Source organism: Triturus cristatus, chromosome 2_1, assembly GCF_964204655.1.
Source record: "Triturus cristatus chromosome 2_1, aTriCri1.1, whole genome shotgun sequence".
Taxonomy (NCBI): domain Eukaryota; kingdom Metazoa; phylum Chordata; class Amphibia; order Caudata; family Salamandridae; genus Triturus; species Triturus cristatus.
The window spans coordinates 321,917,503-321,930,845 of record NC_140581.1 but is presented as its reverse complement, the minus strand read 5'-3'; positions in this window follow the sequence as shown (position 1 = coordinate 321,930,845).

Here is a 13,343-nt window from a genome sequence, read left to right as displayed (position 1 = left end):
TTCACCCTGGCGCTTGAGCCGCTGGCCTCCTGGGTACGGGGGGGCGCTGGTGAGAGGTATCAACGTAGGAGGGGGATGGGAAGAGCATATCTACCTTCATGCGGATGATATTCTGCTGTATGCCCATAGACCATGACAAACATTCTATAGACTCATCCATATATTGCAGACTTTTGGTATGTACTCGGGATATTGCATAAACGGGGACAAACCCTTGGTGTTCTCCCTGGTGGGTGAGTTCCCAGCCCTGACGTCCGCGTGTAAGGAGCTAGTCTAGAAGAAGTCATTTAAATAACTGGGCATATGGATTACAAAGTCAGAGGAGGAGTATATGCAGTTAAACATATACGACAGCTGGACAGGTTGAGGGGCGATGTGGCCCACTGGCGGCGAATGCCTGTCTCCCTTATCGGCAGAGCAGTGCTATTCAAAATGATGGCCCTCCCGCGCCTACTATACACAATACAGAACACTCTGTTTCGGATTCCGGAGGCTTTCTTTTGGGCAGTCGAGTCAGAGCAGCGAACGTTGTTGTGGGGGGGTGGGAGTCCCAGAATCGCGCTAAAAAAGCTACAGCAAGGGGTACATGCGGGGAGGCTGGCTGCCCCGGATATCAGGAAATACTACTGGGCCTCACAGCTCATCAATATCAATTGGTGGGTTTTCTTGCTGCTTGAGGAGCCGGCATATTGGGTCGATTGACTAGCAATGGGCAAAGGTAGTTACCTGGCTGAGCTTTACAGGAAGAAGATTCATACACAGACAGTGGTCATGGCATGCGCAAAGCAATCAAAATGATTGGCTGGGAAGCTAAACTCATGGAGCAGACCTCAATGTGGGAGGGAGATTATCTGGGTGAGGTGAAGCGCCTGGAGGGCTTCAATAGATGGAGCCTTATAGGTATAGACCTTCTGAGAAATGTCTGCAAGAGAGGGAAAATGATTGAATTTTACAACCTATGGGTGGAATTCCAGACGGGGGAGGAAGAGCATTTTAGATATCGGCAACTACTGCATGCACTTCATTGTCACCTGAAGGAAGGGGATCCGTTACCGGAATTTACACCACTCGAGGACAGACTTCTTCTGGATCCCATGATAGACAGGGCTACATCCCTCACATACAGGAAGCTTGTAAATATCTCCCCAGACAGCATGGGTCCCTAAGGGAGGCCTGGGAGTCAGATGTGGGTCTACTTGAGGATGAAGCGTGGGCTGAAGCCCTGCAGAGCCCCAGAGAAATAGCTGTTAGGGCACGATTTAGGCTAATTCAGCTCCGTATTTTGCATAGATCCTATGCTTCGAGGATGGTGCAGTATCGTATTGGAAATTGTGTGCCTGAGGAGTGTGCGAGGGGTTGTGGTGATTAGGGATCATTCTTTCACATATTGTGGTCCTGCCCCAAGATTAAAAAATACTGGAAGGGCCTGGCCTGGGTGATGACAACGGTGGTGGGTACCCAGGTCCCGTGGTCCCGGCCGAAGCGAGATGGCATATCCTGGGAGTGACAGGCGAGATTGACTGGCCGAAATGGGCCAAGACATGGCTTGCCTTGGTAGGAGGAGTGGCTAAAAGAAACATTACCTGGGCATGGGGAGGCCCTGTCAGTGGAGTCATGGAAGAAAGATTTGGACTGGTGCCACCGAGCAGAGCAATCAATATATCAGAGCAGGGGTTTCCCATGCAAATGGGAAAAGATATGGGGAGCTTGGGCGAAATATAGGAGCTAATGGACAGTGCTATGAGGGGTGGCTCAAGGTTATCAAGAGAGATTACACAAGCTAGTTGTACCCTGGATCGTATTGGTTGTAAAGGCTATTGGGAGATCTAATATGTGGAACTTATTGTATACATTGTACATGTCAATCCACCAAACATGCACATCCTCCCTCCTCCATCCTCATCGCTGCTGGCTGGGAATAGTGACTGTGTGGGCTGGAGGCTGCGGCAGTGTGGCTGCCCAGGCCGGTGGTGGGGCACGTGGCCGAGAGTCCCGGACAGGGCCTCTTCGTGGCCAGGGATCCCTATACACACCAGCAAGACCACTTCCTGGACCCCGCCGTGGTCGCAGTGCTTCATAATGGAACGTGCACACCATGCCCTCATGCAAAAACCACCACCTGCCCTTCATAGCGAGATTGTTGAATTTCCATGATTGTGATGCCATCCTTTCACAGGCTAGGTTGGCCGGTAAGCTCCACTTCCACTCACACCATATCCTGATATTTCTGGACTATACGTGCATGGTGCAACAACAATGCCAATGCTTCACCGCCGCTAAAGCCCGAGCCAGATTTAGAGTCATCGCGCACCCTAATCTTCAATACTATGGAGGAGGTCTTTGCCTGGATGGATGAGACGCAGACACATAGGCCACATACTCCACCGCAATTGGACCCTGAATCATCGCTCGGAGAGAATGCGCGACAGGCGGTTCGCCCTAAGGTGAAACCGTCTCGGAGTACCCGCTTGAGACGCCGCTCTAAATCACCGAGTGCATCTACATCGCGGACAGAGGAGACTCGACGTACTCCGTCGCCAACTTGACCTAAGGTTGGAGAACTTTTCCTACAATGGTTGCCGCGCCAGCAACATATATTATGCCCGGGCCCACGGGAGTCCTAACCCCCACAACTCTTTTCTCAGTATCTGAGAACTTTCTTAATGTTTGGGAACTGTTATGTTAACGATCATTTGTAACGCGCATAGATACTCGGAAGTGTCCCGGCGCGATAAGCTTATGCGGGGGTTAGCAGAAGTGGAGATCGAAGCTAAACGACTTAATCAAAGAGTAAAGTTTTCAATTGCTTCTTAAACGTCCTAAGATCGTTGTTGTTCCTGAGCACATAGGGCAGGCTATTCCAGGCCCTGGCCGCCCATACGGCGAGGGAGCTCCCTCCTGTTCTGGCGAGGCGGTATCATGGGATGGCAACAAGGCATTGACCCATTGATAGGAGATGCCTGGATGGCGTATAGAAATTGAAACGCCTCCTAAGGTAAAAAGGTCCAGACGATGGTTAGTGCCTTAAACAAAATGCGCTGGTCAACAGGTAGCCAATGCAGGTCGCGGAGAAACTGCTTGATTCCGAAGCTTCGCGGAATGCCTAATAGCATTCTAGCGGCCACGTTCTGAATGGTCTGCAGCTTTTTTATCTGGTAACAAGGGAGGCCGATGTAGAGGGAATTGGCATAATCAAGCCACGACAGGATGAGAGCGTGGGTCCCCATTTCTTTGGCCACTTTTGCCAGGAGCGGCAGAAATTTCTTGAGGCGTTTCAATGTACCAAAGCACACTCCTGCCAATTTATTAATCTGAGTTCGGAATCTGAGGTCCTCGCTGAACCATACCCCCAGGTTTTTTGCTGGACTACCCAAGGTTTTACGCATGGGGAAGCCCTCGGGCCACAGGTCATCGCGAAAGTTCGGCGGAAAGGTCCCATAGAGGAGGACCTCAGGCTTTTCTTCATTACACTTAAGTTGGGCCCGCGCCAACCAATTAAAAACTTCCGTCAGGCAGTTTCTAGATGATTCCACGGAAGCCTCACCTTTTTTCCATGTAAAAAGCAGCTGGGTGTCATCAGCATAAGCTACAATTTTGGCACCCAGCCGTTCCGCCAGAAATATTAGCGGAGTCATGTAAACATTGAAAAGTAGAGGAACGCCTGTAGTAATACTTCTTGGCGTAGACGAAAAAGGCGGTACCCACACTTGTTGTGATCTGTTGGCCAAAAAGGATTCAATCCAGTCCCACACCTGGCCTAAATACCAATGTTAGACAGGCGAGCTAAGGGCTGCCGGTGTGGAACCGTATCAAATGTGGCAGAGAGGTCCAGTAAAATCAGGGCCGCTCTGCCACCAGAGTCACAGCAATCCTTAACCCCTTCGACGCGCATGACGGAACGGTTCCGTCATGCACGTCGGTTGGGCTGTGCTTATGACGGAACCGTTCCGTCACGGCCCCGCCCGCGCTCGGAATCTTCAGCGTGGCGCGGAAATCCGTGCCGCGCTGAAGGGGTTAATAGCCTCTGTTATCTCGACTAAAGCAGTCTCTATGCTGTATGAGGTTCTGAAACCGGACTGAGCCGGGTGAAGAGCACCAGACGTTTCGATAAACGCGGACAGCTGTTTGAAGACTGCCTTCTCGCATACCTTTGCCACAGCTGGTAGGAGTGAGATTGGTCGATAGCTAGCCAGGATGTCTTGGTTCAATGAGGGGTTTTTTAACAAGGGTAGTAGCTTAACCTGTTTCCATTCCTCGGGCACCGTGGTGAACTGCAGGGACAAGTTAATGATATTATTAACTTCGGGGTTGACTACTGTTGCCACTGTTGCCAGCTGCCTGGCAAGACAGGGGTCTGCCTGGGATCCGGATTTAAGTGCTTTAAGAATAGCCAGGGTATCGGCCAACGGAATGGGCGTAAATACTGTCAAAGTTGTGTGGGTGCGATCAGGCACACGGACAACCTGGGACGAGTATTCTGTCAGGCCCAAGCCAACTGGCCCCAGGCTATCCTGAATTGCTTGTATGTTATTGATAAAAAAGTCAGAAAGTTCCTCGCACCAGGAATTAAAGGCGGGGGCGGCCTTACCGTCTGCAACCGGCTTCAGAAAACTCTGGACAATCGAAAATATTTCCTTTGAGTTATTCCTGGATTGAGCAATGCGCTCCGCATAGAACTGACCTTTGGCACTCTTAACTGCGTCATAGTAGCAATTCTGACATTTCCTAAGTGCTACTTTGGCCAGCGGGCAATAAGCTTGTCGCCAGCTGCGTTCTAATTTTTTACACGCTTTTTTCTGTTCTTTAAGTTCATTAGAGAACCAGGATTTGGACGAGGTCATTCTTACTCTCTTGTGGTCCTGAGGTGTAGACAGTTGATCCACTGCTCTCACAATCCAATTGCGAAAGCTTCCTACTGCCTCCGACAGACCCCCCCAGCCAGTGGACGTAATTCCGTCAGAACCCTGCCAAAAGCTACCGGCTCTAGGCGAGAGAGAGGTCTGCCCTAAGTTTGCCTCAAGGGCGGATCTGGAGATGTAATCGACCAAGAAAAATGGATTAAAGAGTGATCAGACCATGTAACCGGAAGGGGATCCTGAACTGTTAAGGAGAAATTAGAGCAGATCACGTCAAGAGTGTGGCCCCCACTGTGTGAAGGGGAGTTGACCCATTGCGTCAGGTGGGCAAGGTCTAAGGTGTCCTTCAATTCACTGGTGTCAGCCGTCTCTTTACAGTCCCAATGAATATTAAGGTCGCCAAGTAACAGAAAATTAGCATTGTGCAAGGCCCTAGGTACAATGGCTTCATCCAAGGATTTTAGAAAGGAGCCCGCAGGGCCGGGCGGCCTATATATTAGTGTAGCCCCAAGAAGAAAATATGGTGAGATAGTAAGGGTGAAGTCCAATGCTTCCCCATCCTTGATATCATGGAATTCTTCCTGCATACAGATCCAGTTATCCCTGAATACTACCACCACCCCACCTCCTCTGCTATCCGGTCCATTCTAGCAATTTTATAGCCTGCAGGAATGGCTGATGCGATAGCAGGAGCCGTGAACTCATTGAGCCATGTTTCTGTTATAAATAGTAGGTCTAGCTGACTGTCGACCAAAAGCTAAAAAATATCCTGTGTGTGCTCTACTGGGGACCGAGCGTCAATTAGAGCAGCCTGAATCCGCCAGGGGTTTGGGGAGGCACCCAGGACCTGATTAGGATGGGAAGTATCACCGAAGGTGTGATTGAAATGAAAGTAACAAACCTGGCAGGTTCTTGACAAACTGTCCAGGACACACCAGTCATGGCCACACCCACCCATGCGTTCCCCTATTGCCAGAATTTCGGTGCGACTCGGCCTGAAATGGGCCGTAGGCAGGTCTTGCAAACAACTGACAGCATGGCTAGCGCTGACCGCTTCCGGGACGTGGACGGGCGCAGACGGGCTTGTCTTAGGCGTGCCTTCGGCGCCCCCGCTGCACGAATCCACCCAGCGTGCATGTTTTGTAGCCCACAGCCCCTGGCAACTAAAACGTGCCGTACACAAAATGGCGGTCTAGTGTCCCCCACCAGGAGTCCAGAAATGTGGTGAAGACGTGAAGGTAAGTGAAACCGAAATTCCCAGTTTAAAATCGTTTTTATTAAACAATAGCAGCAATGAATAAAACAAGTGCAAATTCGGCAATTTAAAATTGAAATCAACTCTCAAAACAGCCTAAGAAGCAGCGTGCAAGCACCACCACTCACCCCTAAGACACTGGCGTCCGCCCAGCGAGCTGTGCTGTCTGGAACTCTTGGTATGGTGATGTGCCCTGCTCCCGTTGGGGTAGTGGTGTGTCACATGCAGCGACAGATGCTTCAGTTGTTGTGAGGTATTGGATGGGGTGGGTGGGAAGGTTTGTTGAATGTTGTTGACTACACTGTGTCCTTTTTGCTTCCATCAATGGTTTGTCTGCCCCGCGTCGGCCTGGAATTTCACACTTCTATTCGATGCCCGGCTCTGTAACTGACCCCGCAGGTAGGCTCCATGTAGTTAGCTGGAATTTTCGGGGGGTACTGAACAAGATCAAACGAAGTGCGGTCCTACAAAATGCCAAGAGGGCCCTGGCCGATGTTCTTCTAGTGCAAGAGACTCATCTGCTGAGGCACTAAAGCGCTGTGTCTTGCATGCTTTGGATATGTACAAGTTTTTCACGCGTGGTTTACCAGGAGTTCCTGGGGGGTTGCCATACTTATTCATCGTTGGATCCCCTATGTTCATTCCAAAACATGGTCTGACCCCCATGGTAGATATGTTATTATTTCATGGACATTGCATGGGGAAATTGTCACACTGGGCAGTATTTACGCACTTCCCCCACTCTCAGACACGTTTGTTGAGTGCCTCTCGGCAAAACTGCTGGAGATTCCTGGGGGCCTCTCGGTTCTCAGCGGGGATTGGAATGATTTGACAAATGTGCCATGGGATAGATGGCGCTCACGCGGGGCACCTGAGATATCGAGACCCACAATTGCACACGTTCATGGGAGATATGGGGTGGTTGAATACTTGGCGGCACATGCACCCAGCTACATACGCTTACACGTATTACTCGACGGTCCATGATTCGTTTTCAAGGCTGTATTATGTGTTTATACCAAACTCCTACTATTTTTGGATCGCAGAGACAGCTATCTTACCTAGAGGTCTGTCCGATCATTCTCCAATAGCCCTCACTCTCCGCCTAGAGGTGGTGTGACCCCCCCTTTCGATGGTAGTTGTCGCTGTGGCATCTCCAAGACTCACAGTACACGTCCCACCTACAACAAGCCCTTACGGCATATTTCGCCGAGAACTCAGGCACGGTTGACTCTTCGGCCATGCTATGGGAGGCGATGAAGCCCACCATCAGGGGAGTGGACATCGCATAATGTGCCGCCCAACAGAAAAAGAACAGGGAGGCTTTGAGCCAGACTGAGGTGCGGATTGTACTCCTTTAACAGAAATGCAGGGACGAACATGGCGGGGCACACCGCCGTCATTTGCTTCTTCTACAGCAGGCTTATGCAGACACCCTTTGCGATGATGCCAGAAAGGCTTGGTTGGCATCTCGTAGTAGAATTTATCAGCAGGGGACAAATCGAGCTTGCTTCCTGATCACCTGTGTCAACAAGCACTCCGCCCAGTGAGTATACCGGGATTCTTGACAGGGATAGCCGGACGCTCACTGACCCTGCCTGACTCGCTGCCAGTTTTGCGGCATGCTATGCGGAGTTATATGCTCCCAGGGATGCCCTGCTGGAACCTCTGGTCCACCAATACCTTGATGATTTGCCTCCTAAGTCTATTTCGAATAGCTCAAGGGAAGATTTAGATATTCCGTTGACGATCGATGAGTTAGGCGAGGCCCTGATAGATTTGCAGTCCGGGAAAGCACCAGGGCCGAACGGCTCTCCCTGCGAGTTTTCTAAGTCATTTCAAACCCACTGTCTTCCCCATTACTTGGCAGCTGTTCATGCAGGCCTTGAAGAAGGGAAGCTTCCTCCGGAATGGAGGCACGCCGAAATCGCAGTCTTACCCAAGCCTGATCGGTCCCCGGATCAGCACTCCTCCTATCTCCCCATCTCTTTGTTAAACTTCGAGGCTAAATTGTTGGCCAACGCGCTGGCCAAATGTATCCTTCCCTATATTCCCGATCTGTTTCATCCAGATCAGGCCGGCTGCATGCCCCAGCGGGCTACCCGCCACAAAATCAGATGTGTACATAACGCGGTTGTGGCAATCGATCGCCTTCAGGGCCCAGCGGCCCTGCTCTTAGTGGATATTGATAGTGCGTTCGATTCGCTGGGATGGGTCTATCTGTTCACGCTATTACAACCGTTACATTTCGGTCCACGCCTTATCTCCTATATTAAACTTCTTTAAACTGACCTCTCGGCCTGCATCAGAATCGCTGGTGCTGTGTTCGATCCTTTCCCTATAGGACGGGGTACTCAACAGGGTTGTCCTCTTTCCCCCTATTTGCTTGCCTTGGCTATGGAGCCATAGGTTATGGGCTTTGAGTGGGCGGGAGGGTTTTTGAATCGGATCGCTCTCTACGCCGACGTCGTCCTGTTTTTTCTTATGAATCCCTGCCGGTCGGGTCCCCGTATTCTCCGCATTATGCAGATTTTCCATCAACACACCGGCCTATATATGAATGCCAAGAAATCTGTTCTTTGGCCCGTGCGTGGGGGTGCGGATAAGGGCACCTGGACGGTGGAGGTGACGGTGGCTATGACTGGTCTGAAATATCTTGGCGTTTATATCTCGGATGTACCATCGATATCATTGGATAAAAATATCGCCCCTATTTAGATGCGCACACAGGCGGAGATGGAGGTGTGGTCGCGGATGCCCCTATCTATGCTAGGCAGGTCCGCAATCTTTAAAATGGTGTCCCTCCCTCGTCTCCTTTACCAATTACAGAATCACCGTTTCCAGATAGCACCTTCCTGGTTCCGAAAACTAAATTCACGGTTGAGCCGCTTTTTGTGGCAGGACCAGACTGCTAGGGTGGCCATCAGGACGTGCTTCCAGTCTACCTTTTGTGGGGGTATAGCGACTACTGATCTCCAATCTTACCATGCGGTATCTCACCTCTTGGTTTTGAATGATTGGTGGTATGGTATTAGTAACGACCCGGCCTATCGAGTGGAGAAATGGCTGATGGGGATATGCTGCCACACAGACTGCTCTATGCGCCATCTACTCAGGTTGTGTTCGGCGTGTGGATGGACTCCCTTTGCCAGGTGGGAAGGCTGTGGTGGTTGATGAGGGAGACCCCACTTTGGCAGAGTGGCCTCATGAGACCGTGTTAGCTGGATTTAAACAATGGGACGCCATTGGTATATCCATGCTCGGTAGCGTGATGCGTGGCACTGCCATGAAATCTTTTCAGGACCTTCGGCTCAAATACAATATGCCGCATGCTCAGTTCTACAAATACTTGCAATTATGACATGCCTTAACTCTGTATATCTCACAACTAGATTCCCTTCCCGATTTCAACCCGATTGAGGCGAAAGTTTTTATGGGGGACTTGGGTGAACACAAAACCGCAAAGATATATCAAAAGCTGGTAACAAAACACTCCACGACCTTTGACCCCCTCCAGGAAAAATGGCAGACAGATTTGGGCCCCCTGGATAGCGATGATTGGCGAGAAGCCCTGGAATCCCCGAGATATGTGGCGATTGCCTCCCGCCTCTGGCTCATTCAATTTAATTACTTGCATCACACATATTTGACTTGATATAGGCTTTGGAGGGCAGAGATGATAGATTCCCCCAGTGCCTTAGGTGCAACAGAGAGGAGGGTACATTGCTGCATACAAGCTGGAGCTGTGATGCCTTGGGCCGGTTTTGGAGAGGGATTATCAGCTGTCTAAAGTACTAGAATGGGCGGTACCTCATTCCCCTGGGCTAATTCTGCTGCTTATTGTGGATGGGATAGGGGGCAATATCTACAAAAGACATTTACTATTCTTGGGCCTCACCCTAGCTAAAAGGGATATTGCTCGGGCGTGGAAGGATCTGGCCCCCCTAAGTTGTGTGCTTGGAGGGCTGGTCTTGATTGGTGCATGGGCCATGAGTAGCCTATTTTTAAGGCGAGAGGGTGCCCTCAGAAGCACTTGGAAATGACAGGCTGATTTTAGGGGTCTTTGTTTGGAGCCTCCTCCTCCACACCCTGTGGACAGTGATACCAAATAGTGGGGTAGCGCAGGTCGTCATTTCTCATTCAATGGCCCGGGGGCTTGTTTTTGTGTGGACGGGGCATAACAGGAGCTTTGTTATACAATCTGTGACACAGTGTGTTAAAAGGTTTGGGGCTGTCGTTTATGGTCCTGATTGGTTTATGTTTTTGTTCTATAACTTATTTATTTATTTATTTATTTTGTGTTTTATAGAGCGTGAACTTGACCCGTTAGGGTATCAGAGCGCTTTACAGAATCATAGAGTTGTACAAAAGGCATGGAATCATAAGAGTATACAATCAATTGGGAAGGGGGTGGGGTGCTGGATACATTTGGGATAGAGGGGTACATATGTACAGTTTACATTACAGTTACTTAAGACAAGGCCCCAGGTTTCTTGGTGGGGAGACTAGATCATCAGGGGAAGGCAATAGCCGGAAATTGATCAGGGTCTCTGTGGCGGTTGAAGGTATAAGTTTAAACAAGGAATTTACCCATAAGGAAGGTTTTGGCCTCCTTTTTGAAGCATGCCAGAGAGGGGATTCTTCTGATGGCGGGTGGGAGAGAGTTCCATATTCTTGGCGCTGCCCAAGCGAAAGCCCGATTGTAAGTTTTTTTTCCCGAAAATGTGCAGGCTGGAGCAAGAGGTCTCTGGCAGACCATGAGTTTCTGATTCCTCCGGATACCACAAGTTTCTGTGCAAGATATGCAGGGGAGTTTGAATATAAAGGCTTGTGTGTGATGCATGCCAGCTTAAGCTGTATTCTGGCCTCGCTTTCAGGTGTGCAGAAATGTGATCGAATTTCCTTGTGCCAATAAGTAGTCTGGTGGCCGCGTTGAGGCAGGCTTTTAAAGGTGCCAGGGAGATCTTGGGTAAACCGAGAGGGTAGAGCAGCTATATTCCAGTCTAGAGATGACTAGTGCTTAGACTGCCATTTTTAGGTTGGGAGCGTCAAGGAAGGGTGTCAGCTTTCATGGGTAGCTCAGGTGGAATCTGGCTGACTTGGCCATCAAATTGATGTGGTCCCGCATGTTCAAGTTGCAGTCAAGGGTTATTCCCACTGATTTGGCCGAGTACACAATGGTCGGTGGGCATTTTAAGGCTGTGATGGCCTTAATCCATGTCTGAATCTCAGGGTCGGTTTTAGGAGGGGAAATTAGGAGACATTCTGTTTTCTTTGCGTTGAGTTTGAGTTGATTGGAGGCAAGCCATTGGGCGGTCAGCTTCAGGGCCTCATTCAGGGAGAGAATCTCCTCGAGGGATGAGATTTTGATGTAGATCTGAGTGTCGTCAGCGTACATATGGTAGGAGATATTTGCAGAGCGTATGACTTCGGAAAGCGGTTCTAGGTAAAGGTTTGAAAAGGGTGGGTGACAGCGTTGATCCTTGAGGGACTCCAATCATGACCGGGGAGGGAGCAGACAGGTTGCCGTTAATTAGGAATCTCTGTGATCGGCTTTGGAGGAAGGAAATAAACCATTCTTGGACAGAGCCATCTAATCCCATCCTGAGTTTGCGGCATTCGAGTAACTTTCCATAGTTGACCATGTCGAAGGCCGAGGATAGATCTACGAGGATTAGGAGACATGTTTTTCCTTGGTCAAGGGCTTGGAGGGCATCATCAATGATGTGGAGCATGGTGGTTTCAGTGCTGTGTCCAGGTCTGAATCCGGATTGGAAGTCATCGAGTAGGTGGAAGTTGTTGATGTGTTGACTTAGCTGCAGATGCACACACTTCTCCAACACTTTATCTAAGAGAGGGATGTTGGAAATAGGTCTGAAGTCAGGGGAGGCTGGATCCAGCGACGGCTTTTTCAAAATGGGGAGGACTTGGCCGGCTTTCAGAGAGTCAAGAATCGATCCCTGCCAGAGAGAGGCGTTAATTATTGCAGTCCAGCTAGGAATAACGGATTGGGCGGCGGCAGCTAGGCAGTTGGAGGGGAGCGGGTCGTTGAAATGGTTATACGGTTTAAGGTAGATAGGATTTTAGAGACGGAGTCTTCGTCGAAGAGTGTGAAGTCGGTCCAGTGTGCTTGATTCTTAAGTGAAACAACGGTTCCTGTGGACTCGTGAAAAATGATTCAAGCAATATAATTTGCACAATCGCAATAAAAAGAGGGTAGAATAATGTCAGAGGGCAAGGAACCACCAACACATTTGTACAATTATGACTTGTTTTATAAACACAACAGACTTATTAAATACATTGTTTAAATTTACAATAGAACTTATATTTGTGCACTGTGTCCCAAAGTGAAAAATGGAACCTAATCGTAAGTGACAGGGTGTATATTTATATACAAGGTTTCCATAAATCTTAAAAGGCGACCATTCATGTATAATTTCTTTGTAAACAGCAGCTGTATATAATAATACGCGCTGGGCAATGGTTCGCTCTTTCAGCTTGTCAACGGCGTTTCGACCCTCTATCAGTACGGGGTCTCCTCAGGACTAGTGATGCAGGGACATCTATAATGAAATAATAAGAGCATAAGGCCCATGTACCGGCACAAATGCGAGAAATAAAAAAGGGGGACATGAAGTGTGATTTACCTGGATTGCTTAATGCGCAGCCTTGTGTACTAGTGATGTGCCACAAGTGAGAAGTGAAAGGGTATTACTCACAAGAGGACCCGTCCGGGTACTGCCGGGGGGAAATGGGAGAGAAGGAGAGTATGGTTAAGGGAAAGCAGTGAGATAGGGCAGGATATGTGATGCACTTTGATTCAAAAGGTGCTCTTACCTCAGTGTGAGGAAAAGCTGGCAGTCAGGGGTACCGTTTGGCCGACCGGCTCTTTACATCAACTCGCTATAGCCATAGCGGTATGGTTAATCCCTGGTAAGTTCTGGAAACAGTGACAATGAACTGTGTAGGTCTATGGATTTAATAAAAGGGGAGGTTGGTTTCTAGAGAAGGCGGTGAGCGTAAGGTATTGCGCTCTTCAGTTATAGTTATTCTTACCTGGATGATATTCTGTGCGCGATGAATCACAGCATCTGTATTCCCAAGCTGCATGAGTCAGCTTCAAGGACGGTACAATGACAGTGATCGCTTTGGAAGACTGCTCCTTTATGCAGTGTTTCCCGCCTTTCTGCATTGAGAACCGGCAGGCCTTGCTAGGGATAGTGGAAAAC